This window comes from Mixophyes fleayi, chromosome 6, assembly GCF_038048845.1.
Source record: "Mixophyes fleayi isolate aMixFle1 chromosome 6, aMixFle1.hap1, whole genome shotgun sequence".
NCBI lineage: Eukaryota > Metazoa > Chordata > Amphibia > Anura > Limnodynastidae > Mixophyes > Mixophyes fleayi.
Window position 1 is genome coordinate 31,220,264 of NC_134407.1, and position 22,636 is coordinate 31,242,899.

At 40.3% G+C, this 22,636-nt stretch overlaps 1 protein-coding gene across 4 annotated transcripts in view; it reads right to left on the reverse strand.

Annotated features, from left to right (window-relative positions):
* ADGRA1 (adhesion G protein-coupled receptor A1) overlaps positions 1–22,636 on the reverse strand; it is a 493,506-nt gene that overhangs the window by 125,923 nt on the left and 344,947 nt on the right. The window lies entirely within an intron of this gene.

A 22,636-nucleotide genomic window follows, 5' to 3' on the forward strand; every position in this document is an offset into this window, starting at 1 on the left:
ATAATAATATTAATAATAAGTCATCATGTCAATTAACAGCTCCTGTAACATAGAAGCCAGAAACCCTAGATCAGGATATACCTCTGTGTTCCATAAATGTATAACTATACTTTTTTCCTAAAATAAATATTTGACATTTTAAGGGGGTATTCAATTGTTCGTCTGGACCGCCGAAAAACTCACGCTCTAAAACTATTACCTTTAATACGGTAATTTACTCGCTGAATTTCAGCTCGCAGCTCAGGGAGCAAGTAAATTACCGTATGAATGGGTTTTACGCGCAATATTACCATATTAACGGTAATAGTTTTAGAGCGTGAGTTTTTTGGCGGTCCGGACAAACAATTGAATACCCCCCTAATAGTCTTTTAATGACCCTATCTTGTTTTCTACTCTGGGCAGGGGGGTATCTGCCTCTGCCCCCCCCCCCCAGGTCGGTCCCTACCTTGAGCTGGGTCACCTGTATTTTTTTTTTTCTTTAAAATGTTCCTAATAGGTTGCTGAGTCGAGTCTTGCCCCCTGTCAGGGCCCCCATGTTTCCACCATCCAGCCCCGATATCTTTATACATCTGAGGCACTTATTGCAAGGGCATACAAATGGTGATCTAATATCCAAAACTGCCATTTCTACATTTCCTTAATGACGGCTACAACTCTTCCTGACTTTTTGGCTGTTAGGATAATAAGCATTAAAAATAATGCTAAGCTTTATATTTGTCACTGGAGAATATTAAAATAACAGAGGTGTCCAGTGATATAATTCCTCATACTTAAGTCATTAAATTTAATGGTATTCCACCCACTTTATCCTTATAAATTCTGTTTGGTGCATTTCATTTAAGGCAGCTGTAAAATATTTGGAAAAGTCCCCTTATTTAACCCTTAATATACACTTGCAAATACATTAATTGCTGGAGACTCTGATAACTGGCTAGACATGATCATGAAATAAACTTTATCTATGTCTACTATTAATTTGTCCTAATTCTTTGGTTGTCTCTTTATAGTTTCTTCATCTGGCAAACTTGACGCTCTCTCCAAGGAAAACCCAGTTAATAATTAATGACAAACCTTGTGAATTTTAAAAGCATATTTTTGTTGATGCTGCCTTTTTTACAACCTATTAAATCTTACAGCATATGAATCTGCGCTTTCTAGTGCATAGTGGTACTTGCCAAGCATTGTCACAATGTAACAGGTTGGGTACGTATTTTCCAAGTACCACAACCCCAATGACGATACCTACAAAGAACCACTAATTTCTTTTAAAAAAAACTACATCAATATAAACAGACATACCTACAAAGCGACGCTGCAGATTTCCGATTGATGGATGATGCTGACCGCGACTAATTCTGACGACAGGCCTCTCAAGCACTTGACTTCCGCGTTACTCAACAGTGCGACCTAGGTAACTGTTCATTTAAAGCGGCAATGGGTCCCAACAATGTAACAGTATTAATATGTATTTTACACATGTAATGAGATCAGCCTTAGCATTAAGGTGGACTGGTCATCTGTGCGTAAGATCTCATTGGTATTTTTAGAACACCCAATGAGATTTTTTTCTATTTGACAATCTTTTTAAATCAGAAAAATAACTTATAAGTTATGTTATTAACTTTTCATATATTTTCCTCTTGCATTTTTTACAAGTATAATCTTGCTATGATCCTAAACCGATAGACTACCTGTTGCATATGGATCATCTTCTGCATGCATTTTGTTATTAAAGAGGTTATCCACAACCATGTTAATCTATTATTATTTATTATCGTTTATTCAGTGACAGCATATTACACACCGCTATGCGGAAAATATTTAAATAAATTGGCTATTGGAGCTTACATGTTAAATTTCCTAACACACACACACACACACACACTTTTACCAGCAACCAATTAACCTGCCAGTATGTTTTTGGTTTGTACATGACCTCCTGCAATGTTAACTAAAACACATTACTTTATTGTTCAGACATTGTTATTTATGTCAAGAGTTTGAGAGTTAGGTCGCGCCGCTCTCTAAAATCTTAAACATAGTCTTCAAATTGTAGAACACAATGCCGGTGACAGCACTGTTGACTCTTATTTGTCCTCTTTTTAATGCGCTATTCATGTATTTAACAACTTATAAATGGCAAGCAAAGCAAAAAAGTGTGAAAAAACCCTCAAGGCTTCGTATATTTATCAGCGCTGAAAGTACATTCGACCAATGTGCAGTTAGGTTGGGAAACTGCACTTAAACTGGATGAGAAGAAGGGCAGCCACAGATAACATTTTTGTCTATGACAAATACCTTTGCTTGTCTGTAAGCATGCTAAACACTAAGGGTCCCATTTAGACGTAAATGTAGTTAGAAAGCGCAGTTTTGCACCTTGGCAAAACCATGTTGCACAGATCAAATATGTGTGTGTTACATGGAGAAGCAGGCACTATTTGTCCAGCCTGCAAAAAACTGCATTTGCATCCATCACATTGCAACTTGGTTTGCCCAGGTAAATTTGAACCTTCTAGCTGGATTTTCTCCTAAATCTAAATGAGGACATAAGCCTGGAGTCAAGCACATCCCCTGTAATCATCAATTGCCCAGAGCAGGAACTAGCACATCGCCTGTAATCATCAACTCGCTAGAGCCAGGAACTAGCACACCGACTGTAATCATCAACTGCCCAGAGCCAGGAACTAGCACATCACCTGTAATCATCAACTGCCCAGAGCCAGGAACTAGCACATCACCTGTAATCATCAACTGCCCAGAGCAGGAACTAGCACATCACCTGTAATCATCAACTGGCCAGAGCAGGAACTAGCACATCACCTGTAATCATCAACTGCCCAGAGCAGGAACTAGCACATTGCCTGTAATCATCAAATCGCTAGAGCCAGGAACTAGCACATCACCTGTAATCATCAACTGCCCAGAGCCAGGAACTAGCACATCACCTGTAATCATCAACTGCCCAGAGCAGGAACTAGCACATCACCTGTAATCATCAACTGCCCAGAGCAGGAACTAGCACATCACCTGTAATCATCAACTGCCCAGAGCAGGAACTAGCACATTGCCTGTAATCATCAATTCGCTAGAGCCAGGAACTAGCACATTGCCTGTAATCATCAATTCGCTAGAGCCAGGAACTAGCACACCGACTGTAATCATCAACTGCCCAGAGCCACGAACTAGCACATCACCTGTAATCATCAATTCGCCAGAGCCAGGAACTAGCACATCACCTGTAATCATCAACTGCCCAGAGCCAGGAACCATCACATCACCTGTAATCACCAACTGCCCAGAGCCAGGAACTAGCACATCACCTGTAATCATCAACTGCCCAGAGCAGGAACTAGCACATCACCTGTAATCATCAACTGCCCAGAGCAGGAACTAGCACATTGCCTGTAATCATCAATTCGCTAGAGCCAGGAACTAGCACATTGCCTGTAATCATCAATTCGCTAGAGCCAGGAACTAGCACATCGCCTGTAATCATCAACTGCCCAGAGCCACGAACTAGCACATCACCTGTAATCATCAATTCGCCAGAGTCAGGAACTAGCACATCGCCTGTAATCATCAACTGCCCAGAGCCAGGAACCATCACATCACCTGTAATCATCAACTGCCCAGAGCCAGGAACTAGCACATCACCTGTAATCATCAATTCGCCAGAGCCAGGAACTAGCACATCACCTGTAATCATTAACTGCCCAGAGCCAGGAACTATCACATCGCCTGTAATCATAAACTGACCAGAGCCAGGAACTATCACATCGTCTGTAATCATAAATTCGCCAGAGCCAGGAACTAGCACACCGACTATAATTATCAACTCCCTAGAGCCAGGAACTAGCACATCGCCTGTAATCATCAACTGCCCAGAGCCAGGAACTAGCACATCGCCTGTAATCATCAACTGCCCAGAGCCAGGAACCATCACATCGCCTGTAATCATCAATTCGTCAGAGCCAGGAACTAGCACATCGCCTGTAATCATCAACTGCCCAGAGCCAGGAACTAGCACATTGCCTGTAATCATCAACTCCCCAGAGCCAGGAACTAGAAGATTGCATTCATCCATCAAGTGCTTGGATCCAGGAACTAGCACTGTACATGTAATCTTCAACTGTGTGGACCTGATATAGTGTCTATGTTCCCCAACCAACAGTAATAATTATTATTCCGGTACTTTATATATCAAGTGTATCCCCTACCTCTTAGATTGAAGCTTGTTTGGGTAGGGTCATCTTTATCTTCTGCTTCATGTTATTGTTTCAAACTGTTTGTATCATGGTCCCCTTAAAATACAGTGCTGGGTAATATTTTGGTGCTTTAGGAATACAAGATAATGATAATAGTAACTTGTATGCACTGAAAAAGGAAAAGGTTTGAGTTAAAGGATAATGCATGTTACAGTGTGGAGAAGACTTTGTCACGGGAACAATGCTTCCTGTGGCGGCTCTATGTTTGGTCCAGCTATTTAATCTGCGGACAAAACAATGACTGTCTATTGTCTTTTATTGCAGCGATAGAAAATCTGTTGGAAAATCTGCCATTGCCGATATTTAATATTAAAATATCGCTGAAGAATCTGAGCGAGATACTGGAAGGGATCAGTAAGGCTGTGCCAGCGTAATCTCAGGGCATGTGCACTGGCATGACCCAGCTAACTGGCCATATATGTCCAGGCTTGGGCTTTCAGTACCACTCAGAGAGAAAATAAATGTATAAAAAAATAGAAAATATTATTTTAACATATTTCCCAAGGAACTTTAGTTAACACTTAGAATAATGGAGAAACACCATGTAGGGTATCAAATGCTTTTCAAATCATACCTGGCCAATTTATTTACATGATAAAGCAATTTTCCATCCATTACTTTCTGCTATCATCATTTTAAGATGGTGCTAGGGAATGGAGAACTGTGGCCATACATTAAGCGTTTTGGTATGACTTGAACGTAAAGATGTCCCATGAGTAAAGAACTGTCTGCACATTTGGTCTTCCACATCTGTAGTTTGAGTTGCACATAACTTAATATACAGTAGTCTTGTATCTGGCGTATAGATGCATCTGGGGACAAGATGTGACATTCATCATCAACTTCAAACTTGCACCCAATTTATATAATTCCAAAGAGTTACATCACATAACTAACACATTTCAAGATTTGTGCAGCTCAAAATAAGACACATCTTAAAGGGGGCACAATTAACTTGTATATGCATGACCTTGCTGTACTACACTTGCACACACCTCTAATCTCATATACAGATTTGATACATATTATAGGAAAACTGATTATATTATAGGAAAACTGCACCCAGAAGTAAAACTAGTTTTGGATGGATTTCATGGAGATAAAATAAACACATTTTTACTTATCTACATTCCATTCGCCACATCCCCCAGGGGCACCCCTAAATAATTACCGAGCAGTCCCAATTTTTAAGTAGTTGGGTCAAAACAACCTAATAAGTATTTAAGTCAGGACAGAAATATTTATTACACATAAATCCAAGGATGTGCCCTTGTCACTTTTGTCCCTCAATCATCACACTATGCCCATTTATTGCCACTTTTGCCCCTTCACAATATCACCTTTTGTGCCCCTTCATTATATGACCCCTGTGCCCCTTCACTGTATCACCTCTGTGCCCCTTCATTGTATTACCCCTGTGCCCCTTCATTGTATTACCCCTGTGCCCCTTCATTATGTGACATCTGTGCCTCTTCATTACATCACCTCTGTGCCCCTTCATTATGTCACCTCTGTGCCCCTTCATTATCACCTCACCCTATGTGCCTCCGTTTTACTTATCTGTCTTTTTCTCTTTTGTATTCCTCTTTTCTGCCTTCTGGTCTTCTTGTCTTCTTTCTTCTCCAGTTCTTTCTTCTCGGTTAGTCCTCCTCACAGTGGCTGGAAACAGACTAAAAAAAAAAAAACAGTCACGTGATCGCGCAACAGGTCCCGGCAGTCTCTCCTCCTCATTCAGAGGGAGCAGAGAGGATAAGTGACTACCGGGAGCCGCACATGCGATCACAAGAATGGTTTGTCTTTTAGTCTGTTTTCGGCCGCAGTTTATTTTAGAATGTCAGCAGACAGAGAGGGAGCGCCCCTCCGCCTTGCCTTCCCCGCTCACCGCCAGTCCTGACTGGGCCCTCTGGGTACCGCTAGGCCCTAGGCAGTTGCCTAGGTTGCCTAGCGGTAAATCCGGCCCTGAGTGTTGGCTAACCTGTGACACTCCAGGTGTTGTGAAACTACAAGTCCCAGCATACCCTTCCAGCAATAAGCTGCTATATATTGGCAAAGCATGCTGGGACTTGTAGTTTCACAATACCTGGAGTGTCACAGGTTAGCCAACACTGTTCTAGGGGCTCAGGACAATCAGGCGAATGCCTGCAGGTTGTTTATTTACTTTATCTCATCGAACTGTACGCCAACCAATAGTTTAACTCTGGATGGCATTATCCTTTAAGGCCACTTACCTTTAAGAGATCGTATTTCATAGTACTGCATTTAAAGATTTGTATGTGATCTTTTTAAAGTAAAAGTATTTTGAAATAAACATTGTTCTGTAAAATTGCTTCTCATTCAACATATTTACTATGGAGCTCTTGTTATCTACATCTAGTACAAGCGCAAGACCGTGGTACTGAACACAAGTGCTGTATATCTAAATACAAGCAAGATAATGAACAAATAGAACAGGAGCATCTGAGTATGTCATTAAAAAGACACAATATGCCATACATCATGCTATATCACAGAATTATTGGAGTTACATAAATTCGCTCTAAGTATTTGTTCAACATGCAAATTGTCAAAGGGGACACATTGTCATATATTTTTATAAACATTAAAAAGAGATAGTCACTAATAACAATGCTCAAGGTATGTGACCGATTTAATATGCCCATGGATGTACATATTATTTTTGACCTTTATACGAGAGAGAGGGAGAGAGGGAATGAGAGAGAGAGAGGGAGAGAGGGAATGAGAGAGAGAGAGGGAGAGAGAGGGAGGAACAGAGAGAGGGAGAGATAGAGGGAGGGAGAGATAGAGGGAGGGAGAGAGAGAGAGAGAGGGCTAAAGAGAGGGAGGAAGAGAGAGGGAGAGAGACAGAGAGGGAGGAAGAAAGAGGGAGAGAAAGAGACAGAGAGGCAGGAAGGCAGGAAGAGAGAGGGAGAGAGAGAGAGAGACAGAGAGGGAGGAAGAGAGAGAGGGAGGAGGAGAAAGAGAGAGAGAGAGAGAGAGAAAGGGAGGAAGAGAGAGGGAGAGAGACAGAGAGAGGGAGAGAGAGAGAGGAAGGAAGAGAGAGGGAGAGAAAGAGAGAGAGAGAGAGAGAGAGAGAGAGGGATGGAGAGAGGGAGGTGGACAGTGGTAAAAAGGGGGAGGGGGAGTTAGAAAGAAAAAAAAGATAGAGTGAGAAAAAGCGAGTGTGAAATCTCAAAATTAGTTTTGATCTTCTAAGTTTATTTTTTTTCTTGCCCAATAGCTGACCCAATGCAATTCTGGATTGGATTCTTTTTCACCCCCAGATCGTAGTGAAAAAAATATCCGTACTTCCACTTATGGAGATTTCCTGTTACCAAACTCCCTGCCCATGCAAACCACTGTTATACTGCAAACCTTCTAAATTAACATTATGCATTTTTGCATAGTAACCTAGTAACATAGTTGATGAGGTTGAAAAAAGACACCAGTCCATCAAGTTCAACCTATTTTGGATCTCCTGCGTTCCTGCACTTATATTTGAAATTGACCCAGAGTAAGCAACCGCCAATCTGTTTCAATTGTGAAAATCCCCCCAGACCCAATATTGCAGTCCTATGTTTACCCTATATACATGTATGAGGCTAATCCGGCCGCAGCACAATCTGCATTGGAGTGCAGTCTGAACACTCCAAGGAGACAGTATGCACTGTCAGTAATCAGCAGCAGGGAGCTGCTTTTGTAATAAGCAGTCACCTTCTGTCTGACCACAACACTAAATCAGAGTGATTCCCCAGAATGCACTGCGTAGGGGCGTATGTATGTGCAACAGTATTTACAACCTCAAGCAAAGATACTGTAGTATGCTGGGTTTAGTGTCAAGGGTTAAAACTCAAGAATTAGCGGCATTCACGGTCAGGGTCATTAGAGGGCTTTCTGTCTGCAAGTATTGCAGTGTAATGCTTCCAGTCGCTGGTATCAGGAAACAGCTCTCTCAGCCCCCCCGAACCCCATCCTGCAGGCCTAGTCCATGAAGGTGCGTGACAGATACCTAATGGCAAGACACTTATAACAGCTAATTTTAATGGCAAACCTAACATGGTTGCTTCTGAACGGATTTTGTGCTAAGATTGCTTCAATGCTTTTCCAGGCTAATTATACTTTGTCCTTCTAAAATTCATAGTTTCTGCAGCTCTCCTGCAATACATGTTATTGATACTCAGCTTACATGTTACCAGGGGCGTAGGAACGAAAATTTTCAAGGGGGACAAAAGGCCAAGGACTACTATAGGACTTTTTCTCGCATTTGGTATTTTGTTTTACGACAGTTGTAACAATGACTGTAGATATACAAAGACTCTCAATCCTATGTTCATTTTTGTTAGTGTTTCAGGGGTTAGCCAACCCCAGTTTCATTCTTTATTTTACTTTAAAAATGTATTGCTACATTATTAAATAAATATTATTAATATTATCTACCAATTAGTACAATTGCTCCCCGTCTACACCAGATTGAACACTGGTTCAATCTTCATTCTCCCCCAGTTTCTAGTATAAAATCTCCTCCAACTTTCTGACCATCTTATCTCTCCGCAGAGATGAACCCTTTCTATTAAAGTGCAATCTGTCCCTATTCTGGAGACTGTAGCTGAGAGAATTACACCAAATCTTCTACTCCAACTTCTCAGCTCTTTATTCATCTCCCTGTTGTATCTAACTCTGTCATTGGTACCGTTATGTACCTGTCACAAACTTACTTGCTTTCATGCTGCTGATTTTCCTGCCTCTGTGTACAGCAGCACTTCTTGGTTTGGGTGGTCACATGATCGTGGCTGGGAGGTGGCTTTTACTATCTACAGACTATATTAAGCTCACCTGGACACTGCAGCTTTGTTAGAGCAACAAGTTACCACTTAGCATCTGGCTCTCCCTGTGTATCCTGTGCTGCATTCTGGTGTTTTCCTTTGTATCCAACCCGGCTCTCCTTTAACTACTCTGCTGCCTGTGAACCTGTGTGTATCTGACCCGGCTATTCTTATCGACTACGCTTCTGCCTGCTCCCCTGTGTATCCGACCCGGAGTTCCACTGCATACGGCAAGGATTCTTCTGCATGTGCTGTGTTCCTTCAGCTAACAGATCCTGCTCCTCTGTGCATTGCTACACTACCTCTTCAGAGTCTATTCCCTTCTCCTGCCAGACCTCCTACCAAACGTCTGTCTCCTATCACGTCAGTGGGCTAACCTAGGGACTGCGACCTGCGGACCCCCGGCAGCAAAGTCCATCCTGCCTTGCGGCGGTTCTTGGTGAAGACCGGGGGGTTCGTTAGACCCCGCGCCTTAGGAAAGCCAGCGCTAATACTGACTGATAGAAATCTCCTGAGAACCGTAACAGTACCATGATCGCTGGGTCCTCCCCGGACCTCCCAACAATCTATTTGCCAAACTCAAGTACCTGGGAAACAGCAAACTGTTGCCATTCATGGTCCTTGCAGTAGAATACCCTATCTGTCCATCTTTCAATTAAAGCCTCTACCACCATCACTTGTCCTTCCCCTGGTAACTGGTGAAAGTAACCTGGTGCAGTAATGCTAGGTACAATATCTCTAATCTGGCACATTTATTGCGTGTGACTAACCTCTCTGGTACTATGAAATATGCCCTGTTTACTGTCTGTAACCTAGCTACCTACCCCAGGATCCTGCTCTGTTTCCAGCAAGGTTGTCAGCTTCTCCCAGGATCCTAGAACATTTTTCCAATTACCATGTTGTAATGTTGGATGCTGTTTAAGTATAGCGCAGTTTATGAATGTGACTTAATTGATAGAGCAGAGCTGGAAAAGATTGAGGCCCTCAAACATTTTATGGCACAAAGGTACTAAAGGTAACAAAATACTTCAGTGTGGTTCATTGGACTTGTTGAGTTACCAAGTTAGAGTCAGCTCCATAATCTACAGATGTTTCAAAATTCATTGTATTTTGTCTGTTTTGTGGGTCTAATACTAATTTACAAACCAAAAGCAGGAGATATAGTGTATGACCAGGAAAATTCCAGGTAAGGTCCATCTGAAAATACTGATGACCACTTAACATAGTCCTCACCTCGATGCAACCAGGGACTGTGCACAAGGTTAGTTGAGTTTACAGTCTGGGTTACTAACAGAGAACACAAAAGCAAACTATTTGTTTTAACAGTGTTTATTTTCTAGAGGACAGCTTTGGGGCTTTCTGGTAAGAGTCAATAGTCTACCTAATTCCAGAGTCAATACAAACTTTCCCTATTGAGTATCTGAGACAAGTGGCATTGTACAAATCAACAAAAATAATGTTTTATGGACTGAATACTAGTAAGCTCCAGGTTACAACGTTTATACAACGATGATAAACATAACTGTCAATTTTAAGCAATTTTAAAGCTTGCCAGTCTCCACAACAAAGCCAGAAAGGTTTTTTTTTTTAATTTACTCTGCAAAACATTGCCAATGTTTAAAATACAATTTGTATGTGTGATTATGCTAGTTTATGCTGTACATTCTCATTCATCAAACTTCTCATAAATGCAAATATACCCGCCAGCTGAATTAGATGTCTGTTTCAAAAATCAATTCAATCACCTTCCCCCTGCAGCTGCTTTATCAACTTAACCACTTTCTGCAAAGTTCAGAGCTTGTAGGTTTTCTATAGATGGCTATTATTATATTTTCGCAAAGTTTTACATTTTATATCTCAAAATGGGTTTGGTGATTGTGATTCAAGCCTGATTAGAAGAAAAAAACAACAACTAACCACTAATTTACATATATAGTTAATGTGGGAGTTTATTCCTAAGAGACACACATGGGTACACAGCTCACTAGATTACCTTAAAGGGTCCTGGCAGACAATTCACCCAAAACCTCTGGGATCACAGTCATTACCATTAAGCCACAACCTCAGTATATCTGTATATCGTTGCTTAAAGAAATAGCCATTTAGACAGCCATTTAGAGGTTGGGCCAAATGGTCAAACAAAGAGGAGACGCAAGCATTGTTGTGCAATGTGTGTGTGTGTGTGGGGAGGGGGGGGGTCTCTGTCAATGCAGCTAACATTTCTCAGTGATCTCTGTCTGAGGCTAATAATGTACTGGGCAGCAGAGTGGGTGCAGGAAGTAAGAGGGGCTGGCTTAGATTTTGCACAAAGGCCAAGGGGCCTCTAGCAATGCCACTGATCTCTGTAGATGTTGGTGTATCTATATCTACACATGCATATAAATTAGGGATGCAAAACATATGGCCCATGGGCAAATGTTGGACCCCATTGGAAATTTAAGTGGCCCACCAGACCAAACCAAGAATACACATGGTTTTAACAGCCAGACCACTGTCTGTCCCTCTGTGAGTGCCCCAACAGCCAAGCTCAGGAAGAAAGCTTGCTGAATGCTTACTATGTATGTCAGTGTGGCCAGCTAGTGACCGCTTGGTTGGCAGCACTAGTGAGTGGTAAGCAGACTGTCTCCCAAGAGTACTTGTCACCCTACAAGCGCTTTACTAGGTAAAAGAGCAGCAGCGTTCCTTTACCGCTCTGCACCTGATTCTGTTCAGGTTAGACACTGAATGCTATGAGCTAAAAATAGTAGTTCAGTGCCTCACCTGCTCTATATAGCAATTGGTATGCAGAGCAGAAGCCAGTGATTGTAGTACTTGAAGTATTTCTTCTATTTGGCACCAGTTATGGCTCAGCATATTATTCTTAGCATATTATTGTTTTTCTATGCTGGCCACCAGAATGGGCTCAACTGTAATAATGGTCAAGTGTGAAATGGCTGCATAATGTTCTGGAGCTGCATTGTATATTTAAAAGCACAGATGTCCTCCACCTGGAAGTAGATTGTGTTGTTGGGATTTGTGCAGAACTTTGAAAGGAGCCGTTTGAACCTCTTGTTTCCTAACAAGAGAAACTAAGTAACATAGGCCTATTGTAGTACTCTGTGAGGTAAAATATGGCCCATATTGCCTGCTTCATGTCCACAAACCATTCCAACACTTTTTATTGGGTTGTAAGGGTTACCTAACTACTTAAACTTACCGTACTCAAGATCTCCAACCCATTCTCAATTGCAGCATAATCCATAGGTGCCAACATTGGCAGCTCTTGTCCCGGGAGGTTCGCGGGGCAGGTGGGGATGTAGGGGCGGGGCTCGAAGAATTGCACTGTTAGCCCCGCCCCCAATGCTGTCACCACTCTTTTCGACCAATAAAACTAGGGGGCGTGGCCACAAGACGCGCCCATGACACCAATAAGACCCGCCCCCTCCATTTACTTTCCCACAGCTGGTCGGGAATATGGAGAATTGCCCTCTCTCCCGGGAGACCAGGAGACTGAGCCAGATTTTGGGAGTCTCCCGGATATTCCTGGGAGAGTTGGCAAGTATGGCATAATCCATAACCCTATGGATTGGTTAGGGGTAATGCAGGGAACATAGAGATAAACCTATGTGGAAAACTTTCATTTGCAAATGGCAGATCTCCTGGGTATAACAACCACAGACTATTAAAAGTGACGAAAATCACTTGTATCCATGTGCGCGTCAATCAGCCTAACTATTACTACCTGCAGCCATGCCAACAACATTATTCACTGGGGAAAAAAAGGCAGTATAAAGTGGCTTCAGTACTAGACATAATAATTGATATGGATGCCTCAACTTCAATTAAAAAAAAAATACCATCCTGGTCCATCAATCAGCGGATAATAATGAGTGTAATCATTATGAATTTTAAAGCACTTCCCATTTTCACTTCAGAATATTATTCATCTCCGAGTGTGCTGGCAACGCAGAAAGAAAAAAGCATAAGCTGAAATCTAAAGCGTAATTCAGAGCTGAAAATTGTGTCACTGCAGAAAATAAAATTACAATTACTAGCGTTCGATGTAAAATGTGATGAAGTGGGTCTTGTAGTACGCTCTGAAGATGCTGCTAAAATGAGATCAGAAAAAAAACCAAGAGCTAACAGCAATGACACTGTCTTTACAAATTGTCTTCTAAATATGTTGCATCAGTAGACGCACTGTGGTTATTTCACTATATTGTTGTTGCTGGACTACAAGCATTAAGTATCTTTATGCAGCAACGTTAGTAATATTACTGGCTAGAATATACTGTAGTTTTCATCTAGCTATCTTACTTCACTGTTCTCTGGGTGACATTATTTGTCAAGTTGTGTTAACGTCAAAGCTAACACTCAGACACTGTGGGATTTGCACGCATGTCGTCACACCCTGAAGTCTTTGCCTGGGTTAGTGACTTGTCATCATCGGATATTCTCTTTCCACTTGTGTTCTCTGTCTGCAAATTTACTGCTGGCTGAATAGCAAAAAAACAAATGACTCAAATCCTGTTTAAAATTCAGAATAGGACGATGAACTGAAAATATCCTGAAATTACAGACGTATCAAACATTTACATTCTATTTTATATGTGTAGTGATCTCCTATACAGTCTGGATGGATGAGAATAAGTCCCTCTTTTGCACTGTAAGGGGAGTCTTGGTTTTTGGTGTGGGAGGATGTGTATTGATCTGATGGGAAATAATTGGGAGCTCTATGAATTGAAATAAAGAGTAATCTTGTGCATGCTCAGGTCAGATAACTGAGCACAGTTATATACAAAGGGCTAGATTTACTAAACCGCGGGTCTGCAAAAGTGGAGATGTTGCCTATAGCAACCAATCAGATTCTAGTTATTTATTTAGCACATTCTACAAGATGACAGCTAGAATCTGATCGGTTGCTGTAGGCAAAATCTCCACTTTTTGAAACCAGCAGTTTAGTAAATATACCCCAAAGTCTTGTTGGGCTGGTGCACATATACATATCCCACAATGCACTGCCACTGACCAAACCATGACATGACCACTGCATAATTCTTTCTTAAAGGAAGAGTGTAATTAACATGGTTGGTACCTACATACTTTGGCCCTGCTTCAATAAGGAAAGGAAAGCAAAAAAAAGGAGTAACTTTGCACATTATGTACAATATAATAAACTCATTTGCACCCCTCACATTGTAACATGGTTTGTACAGGAGAAAATGTACTCCTTTTCTTACTTTACTTTCCTTAATGAATCAGACTCTACCTGTCTTAACTGTGTTAAAAAGATCAGGCATAGATTTCAGTTGCCCCTATAAACCAAATGTCATGGAAATGGTACAACACATGCTGTGCTTTCTAAACCGATATATTTTGAAAATGACATTTCTCAGTTTTGGGATTATCATGATATTGTTCATGAAAGAGAGGCTTATTTACAATTTACAGACCATACACATATACAAACCCTAAGCATAACGTAACATATTTGTAAAAGATCATTCAGTCTTGCAGTTTTACATGCATCTCTGTTCATAATGAAATCATACCATCCTAATTCTCAGAATACGGTTATTGAAGCCATTGTAGCACTGTGCTACAATGGCTTCAATAACCGTGATCTGACATGGTTTGAATTAACTTGCCTGTTAGCGGCCGTGCAGAGCTCTGTGGCGACAGACAGATAAGTGTAACTTTATTTGTAGGTTTACTGGATGGAGGAACCTGTGCTATCAGCACATACACATGCTCTCCCTCTAAACGTGAAACTCTAAATGGTTCAGGTTTAAACTGTTCCAATTTGTCAACGAGGGAAGTAGAATCCATTGGAGTGTTGGTGGGCACGAGTTCTCTGGAACGGTGGCGCCAGAAGATTTCGGAGATTTTTCCATAGTACACAGTTTCCTGTATTGGACTCATTTTCAACTTATTTTTAGTAACATTTTTCGGGTAACAACTCATTTTTTGTCAAAGTGTGTTTGTATATGCAGTCTTTTTGCAGTATATAGTAAAATGTATTTTTTGATCTTTTGTATTTTTTGATCTGCACACTATTGTTAGTCAGTGTCTGTGTGTGTACATGTGTTTATTTTATTTTTCTTATTCTTATTGTTTTGATATGGAGATGACTTATCCGCCATTCTCTCACTCCGTATTGATATTGATTTTGCAAAACAAAAAGTGTAAATAACATAAAAATGGAAAAATACTTTTTTTATTTCAGATGATTCTTCCAAGATTGCATGTTACTGTTTGCTAAACAGGTAATGCACATTTACAATTTCACAGCAAAAAAGACAGCGTAGAGAAAGTCAATTTGTAAAATGAAATCATTTTTAGAAACGCAGCCATTAGTAGGAAAAAAAAACATTACATTGGAAAGTAATAAACCATATTTTAAGTTGCAATACCATAGAAATACAGAAAGTAGATAGCTTGCATCTTGCAATGACTGAAACACAGAGGAAAGAAATTCTGAACCACGAAGGATCAAACTTTACCTAAAACAGAGATCGACCGATATTTGTCATGCAGAGATCCTAAGTCAGTGTTGGCTAACCTGTGACACCCCAGGTGTTGTGAAACTACAAGACCCTGCATGCTTTGCCAATATATAGCAGCTTGTTGCTGGAAGGGTATGCTGGGTCTTGTAGTTTCACAACACCTGGAGTGTCACAGGTTAGCCAACACTGTCTTAAGTGCTGTGTAGAACTGACTGTAGAGGTAGGGATGAGTATATCTGGAACTACTGTAGAGATAGGGGTTGACTATACAGGTTGACTATAGAGATAGGGGTTGATTAATGAAAAGAAAATGAAGTTTGTCTTTAACTTCAATTTTTGGCCATCACTGAGCTAGGGGTCATAGACTGCTACAATTTGCCCGTGAGAACACTTATAAGGTATTAAGTCATAAGTGAATTTCCATTGTGGTTTCTAGACAATATTTTATTACCCCCCCCCCCCTCCTCACACATCGATCAGTCTAGGAAATATTAAGATGAAGGTAAGAGTTTGTAATGTACCTGACTATAAGAACATAGAGTGTCATCAAAGTACAAATAACATTTATTTGTATTTTCAATGATTCCTGGCAAGAAAATGTGATCATCCTGTGATCTCAGTTGTTGTGTGTGGTCATTGGAGGAACACAGTAATGGGGCCCCATCAAATCCATCTATTTGTCCTCCAAGCAACCAGATCTGTCCAACTTGGTCACTCACATTATCTCCAAATTGGGCACATATGCGAAAGTTCAGTGGCGGCCAAATGTCCTATTCTTAGTATGTCTTAACAAGATTTCGTTATTTAAAGTCTATAGCAAAATGTACATGAGGGATGTCTTCATTTCAAATGTCAGAACTGTTTAATTACATCTTTTATGTGTGCATATAAATGTATAAATGGCACCTCAATGGAGCAAAAGACCTCGCAAAAGTAATGTTCCAAAACTCATAACTGCCACCTTAAGGGATATTTAAAATATAAAGTGGTTTTGCATGGCCCACTGCTACACTGTTTTTCAATTACATTCATCTGAGATGTGGATAACAGAACAAGTGATGAGGAAGTGCTATTGTTTGGAGCACTTTTCTTTTCTTTTTTTAGGAAAAGTAGAAAGCATAGAATACACAGGATTCTTTTGGTGGGTTTGACTTAGGAATCATATTTCTGGAGCAAACACTCCATTAATAAAAAAAAAAAAAACAAGACCTTCCCTGAAATACATAAAGTAACTTATAATTACAACAGAGTGGAGATGCTAATGTGTTCATTGTTCATCTATTATTGGAGAATAATTCTTAAAGTAGACTTGTCGCTTATACATAGTAAAGGCAGTCAATTTGTGGGCTCAACCAATAGAGAATGCAACATATTAATTCAGTAGGAACACTGAGGCATGAGGCATAAAGTCATACTTGCCTACTTTCGGTAGGCGACGTCTGGGAGAGGGGCTTGACTAAAGGGCGGGAGGGGGCAGGGCATCTTGAATCGCGTCATTTTGGCCCCGCCTCCACAAGTAAAATAATGTTTTGTTGCAGGGGGCGGAGCCAAAATGATGCGATTCTCTGTAAATCGCGTCATTTCAGCAAGGGAATTGCGGGATGCGAGAGAAATGCCAGCTCTCTCGGGAGTGTGGGAGCCCGACCCAAATTTTGGGAGTCTCCCGGACTTTCTGGGGAGAGTTGGCAAAATGCATAAAATGGCATCACTATTTCCTAGTGCAGTGATTGGTTCAGCCAACAAATGGATGCCTACTCCGTGTATAGGTTTTTACTCTTTCTCCCTTTCCTTTATAATAAATAAATAAATAAATATATATATTATATATATATTATAGAAATTACCAAATAAAGATCCCTTCACCTGCTCAAAGGCTTTTTAAGCAGTAGCTGTTTTATTTGCAGCATAAAACAGCACATCCCAAACATAAAGTGTTCACGGCTTCCTCACACACTAGCTTAGCCCACAATCCCTATTGTCTGGCTGCTAATCAGCATCGGAAGTCCCGCCCACCAGATCCCACAATCCTTTTATACGCACACACCACAGCAATCACACCCGTGTCCTGCATCTGTGTGTGAACACCTTTCTCCAGGTACCAGCAGGACCATTAACCCTGTCTGTACATCTCCCTGCTGGACAGGTCCTATTCTGGTTACTTTTTACAATATTTTTACACAATATATATTATATATATGCACAAACACTGTATATATATATATATATATATATATATATATATATATATATATATATATAAAAATATTATGTATACACACACATAAAAGTACACACATAAAAGTACACATTTTAGAACCTTTATATATACCCTATTTGTCTTTATATGAGGCATCTTGTGTTTAATGTCTAGAGGTCCTTTGAACAACCTCATGGTGACACAGCGTGTATGTGCTTCTGATCTAATTCCAGAATGAACAAGGAACAGTTGACAAAGTAACGGTCAGGGTGGAATGCTGGAGGCAATAGGATCATTGATTGTACTGTAAATATGGTACCATGGGAAATGATTCCAGGAGTCTGTGCTTTTCTGTGACCGTGTATATAAAATATATATAGCGGGTGTTTGGATTTGAAGTGCTAATGCAAGTAAAATGGCTCCAAAAGTCAAATGGTCACACAAAACTGAATTACCAGGCAAATCCACCCAAAACGAAAACTTTATTTTTAGTTGAGTTAGGTGTGATAAATTAACTCAGTATCCTACATTGTGTATTCACTTTTCAGACACTAGGTGCCAGGATTATTTGTAGATATTGTGTTAGTGACAGGTACTCTTTAAGAACAATAAATAAATAGATGAGCAAAAAAAGTAAGTGTAACCTGTTATGGGGAGGATCTGATGACTGGGGCAGTTCAATGCATGCTTGGGCCTTGGAAACTACATTTCCCAGTATTCCTGAGGAGTAGGGAAATGGGAAAAGTTCACCTGTGGCAGATTAATTTGCACCAGAGGAGAAGAGCATGTGTGACCAAAGAGAAGAAAGAATGCAGAAATCGCGGAGATCTCAGTTCTACCAATCGGAGCCAATTGGGGGAGGGATACACTGCAGCTAAATTGACTGAGCCTGCCAGGGAGCAAAAGAATCGGGTTCTAACAGATTATCACCGTCATTGATAATTCTACCATTGTCACCAATGTTGTTGCTGATTCTTCTATTAAATATTATTACCTATTGATCAGCTAATATTTTGCACCTAAACTGCATAACTGTCTTATTACATGCTAGTTATGTTTCATAGTTACAGCTATCTCAGCCAGATTAACCCTGTCAAGGACAGAGTCAACACCAGTTATTTATTGTGACTTGGGCTGAAGTGTTGCCAAGTTACCCCCTGACAGACCCTGTCAACTGCAGAGAGAGAACATGACTCAGGTGGAAGCACCTGCGTTTGAAAAGAGGTGAGTCTAATACAACTGTGAAATTTACCAACCCCCATCTAATATGTTGGCACTGGGGCTAAATAAGCTAATAAATAAATTAGATATTTTACAAGGAAATCGGTATGTTCTTCATTTGAATGTCAGAACAGCTATGTTTACTAAGAAAGTCATGAAAAATCTGCCCAGTACGTTCTGCTATATTTCTATGAAATAACGTCACACATCCCTGACCACCAATCTGACTTGGAAGCAGTTGGACAGGGTACACAATTATGACAGTGTAAATATTGGCACTCAACCTGTCAACCAGAACATGGCGGCTGGCTAAATGCCGACAGGTGGACAACGTCGTCATTGTGCCTGAACCCGCCAGCATTGGACTTTAACCCTGGATCCACCGGCGATGGTCTTTTAATGTTGGCATTGTGAATGTCGCCAATTACACTGACAATATTGTCCACCTGCCATTACAACGCAAGTGTCGGCATTTTGCCAGCCGTCATTCAGGTTAAGTGCCAACATTTACACTGTCGGAATAATGACTGCCACCGAAGCAGTGATGTAGGTTGCAGCACAATTCTTTAATATCCTTTTCTCTGTTCACAAATCATGCCATTAATCCCGCTAAGCTGAATGGCAAGGGTTCCTCTGGTGGTACTCCCAAATGTCCAATACCTGTAGATTTTATAAAGATGTCAGAACAGTGTCAATGGGATGATTAATGTGGGGCACCACATTATATACCTTTCCTTCAGTAATTCTCCAGGCACCATCACATTTGAATGCAGTGTTTAGTAGTCTACATTTCTGGATCTGTGTGAGTCCCAGGGGAAGCACTCTTTCTCTTCTCATACTCAATGGGCCCGATTCATTTAGGAAAGTAAAGCAAGAAAAATGAGTTACTTTGCACCTTGGCAAAACCATGTTGCATTGGAGGGGGGAGGTAAATTTAAAATGTGATGGAAGATTAATAGTTGGGGTAGGGCATGTCCTAGATCAACTGTAAACTCCAGTGTAAAAATAAGCTATGAAGTACTTGTGTGCAACGTGAAAAAACAGACAGTATTTAACTTATGTGCAAAATAAAAAAAAACTAATTTGCACCCCTTGCATTGTAACATGGTTTTGTCCAGGAGAAAACTTACTCATTTTATTGCCTTACTTTCCCTTAATGAATCAGGCCCAATAAGTTTAAAGAAACCTAAAGATGTACATCACCTTTAAAAAGTGTCTTAACATTATCTTTTCAAACAGCCATTAGTAAAAACAAAGAGGGACAACACCATGCCATTTGTATATCAGTAAACGTTCCTTAATTTGGTCACATAACAAAATAAAAAAACAAAAACAAAAACCACACATTAAAACTCCTGAAAGGACCAGAAAACCACAACACTGATTGCTTCATATATAAAGCATGACACTAAAAAGCATTGTGCAATCTTCCTCTCGATTTGTACTGCTGCTATGTTAATATTTAATTTATATACTACTTTACTATACTCCCAATTGGCCATAGCAGTGCTCCATGATTGTTGCTTTCTATTGGTTCCTACTGTCACCCCTCCATAGTATGTGAGTGCAGCACAGGCTTTAACTGGTGCTGTACAACAGCAATGTTCCTCCACTGACGACTAACTGGGAGTGAAGCTTTAACGTGGGATTGAGCCTTCCTCTTTTGAAGACACCTGAAGCCACGTCCCACAACTTTAGGACAGGTCAAATAGGTCCTAACAGTACTGCCTGCCAGTTAAGCTAGGTACACACTACAGAAAATTTCTCCCAATGCGATATCGTTAATGGTTTTAACGACTGAAAATCCTGATCAGCATGTCAATTCATGTGTACACACTGTATGTGTTTTACAAGATTTACCTTCAGATCTGTGCTCTTCATCTGCCATAACCATTGGCTGAAAATATTGTGCCTCTGTAAACGCTATGGAGATCTGACTACACTGCTGGTCATGAGTGCATAAATACTGCAGAACTGGAACGACATTGTTAGATCGTCTACCAAGATTTTTAGTCCATGTATAAAATGAAATGAAATGAAATGATACAATGTGCTTTGGAATGATCATCATTGTTCGTGGGAGTGTACACACTAATGTGATATTTGGCTGAACGGTCGTTTATCGTGTGATTGGCCCAATAACTGGCTGAAAAACCTATAGTGTGTACCCAGCCTTAGCCTTACTGTGACATCACTGACCTTGACCACCAATCCGGTCTGTGCAAAGCATTTCTGTCACCTCAGAAACTTGTCAGTCACTCAAAAAGCTCTGTCTTTCCTCCATAATGATGTAAGATAGAGAAGTCCACCATTCTAATGCCTGCTTTCTCTATAAGACCGCATACTGGGATGCTTTAGTGTAGTATAAACACATGAATTATTTTTGGTATAATATTTAGCTCAGTAATACACAGGCTTTCATATATATTAATGACAAAAAGTGGATTTACTTGCTCTGTAAAATCAATATAAACGAAAATAAGTCAAAAGAATTGCGAAATTATTGTCACGTCATATGAAGACTGATGATGAAGGCTTTGCCTACCGGCACAAAACAAACAGTAATTACAGATTACATCAATTTCATTCACATGCAAATGCTATTTTAGATTTAATGAAGAATGTACTACTTTAAATGATATTTGACAACTTCTAAATCAAAATGCCGCATCTTAACGTAAGACGATGAATCACAACAAGGAATAATTTGTGAAGAAGCGGATTATTAAACAAACAACATATCTGTTTGCTGATTCACCTCTGCTGAACATATATAATACGGTGACAGTTAGTTGTATGGGTTAATACCAGGGCCAGGCTGGGCTGGGTCCCATAGTGCATTTTTTTTCCCTTTAAAATTGGCTACCGAGTCGAGTCTTGCCCCAGGGGCTAAAATTTGCAAGCCCTCCCCTGGTTAATACTGTTTAGTGCTGGTTTATTTAGCTTTGAGGTAAAGTCTACTCTGACTAAACAAAAGCCAACAAAACACAATACTTTAGATACAATGGAGCCTGATTCATTAAGGAAAGTAAGGCAAAAAAAAGAGTCAATTTTCTCCTGGACAAAACCATGTTACAATGCAAGGGGTGCAAATTAGATTATTATTTTGTTTTTTCATATAGCACACAATTATAGCACAATTTTTCAATTGTCCGCAGGTTCGAGCGATGAAAAACTAATACCGTTAATACGGTAATCTCTCCTTGGATTTCAGCTCGCAGGTCAGGGAGCTGCGAGCTGAAATCCAGCGAGTAAATTACTGTATTAACGGTTTTTCCACGTAGGATTACTGTAATAACGGTAATCCTGCGCGGACCGTGGGATTTTCGGCAATCCCGCGGACAATTGAATATGTCCCTAATACTTGATAGCTTTAAGTTTACATTGAAACTGAAAGTTGATCTAGGACATGCCCTACCTTTGCAATAAATCTGTCCCCACATTTTCAATTTACCTCCCCCTCCAATGCAACATGGTTTTGCCAAGGTGCAAAGTTACTAATTTTTTTGCTATACTTTCCTTAATGAATCAGACCCAATATGCACAATACAGTATAGGGAATTTTGTTAACATTTCTTAAAATTTCATTCCGCCCCTTTTTTAAATACACATCATAAAAGGTTTTGTTTCACTTTCTTTATGTACTGT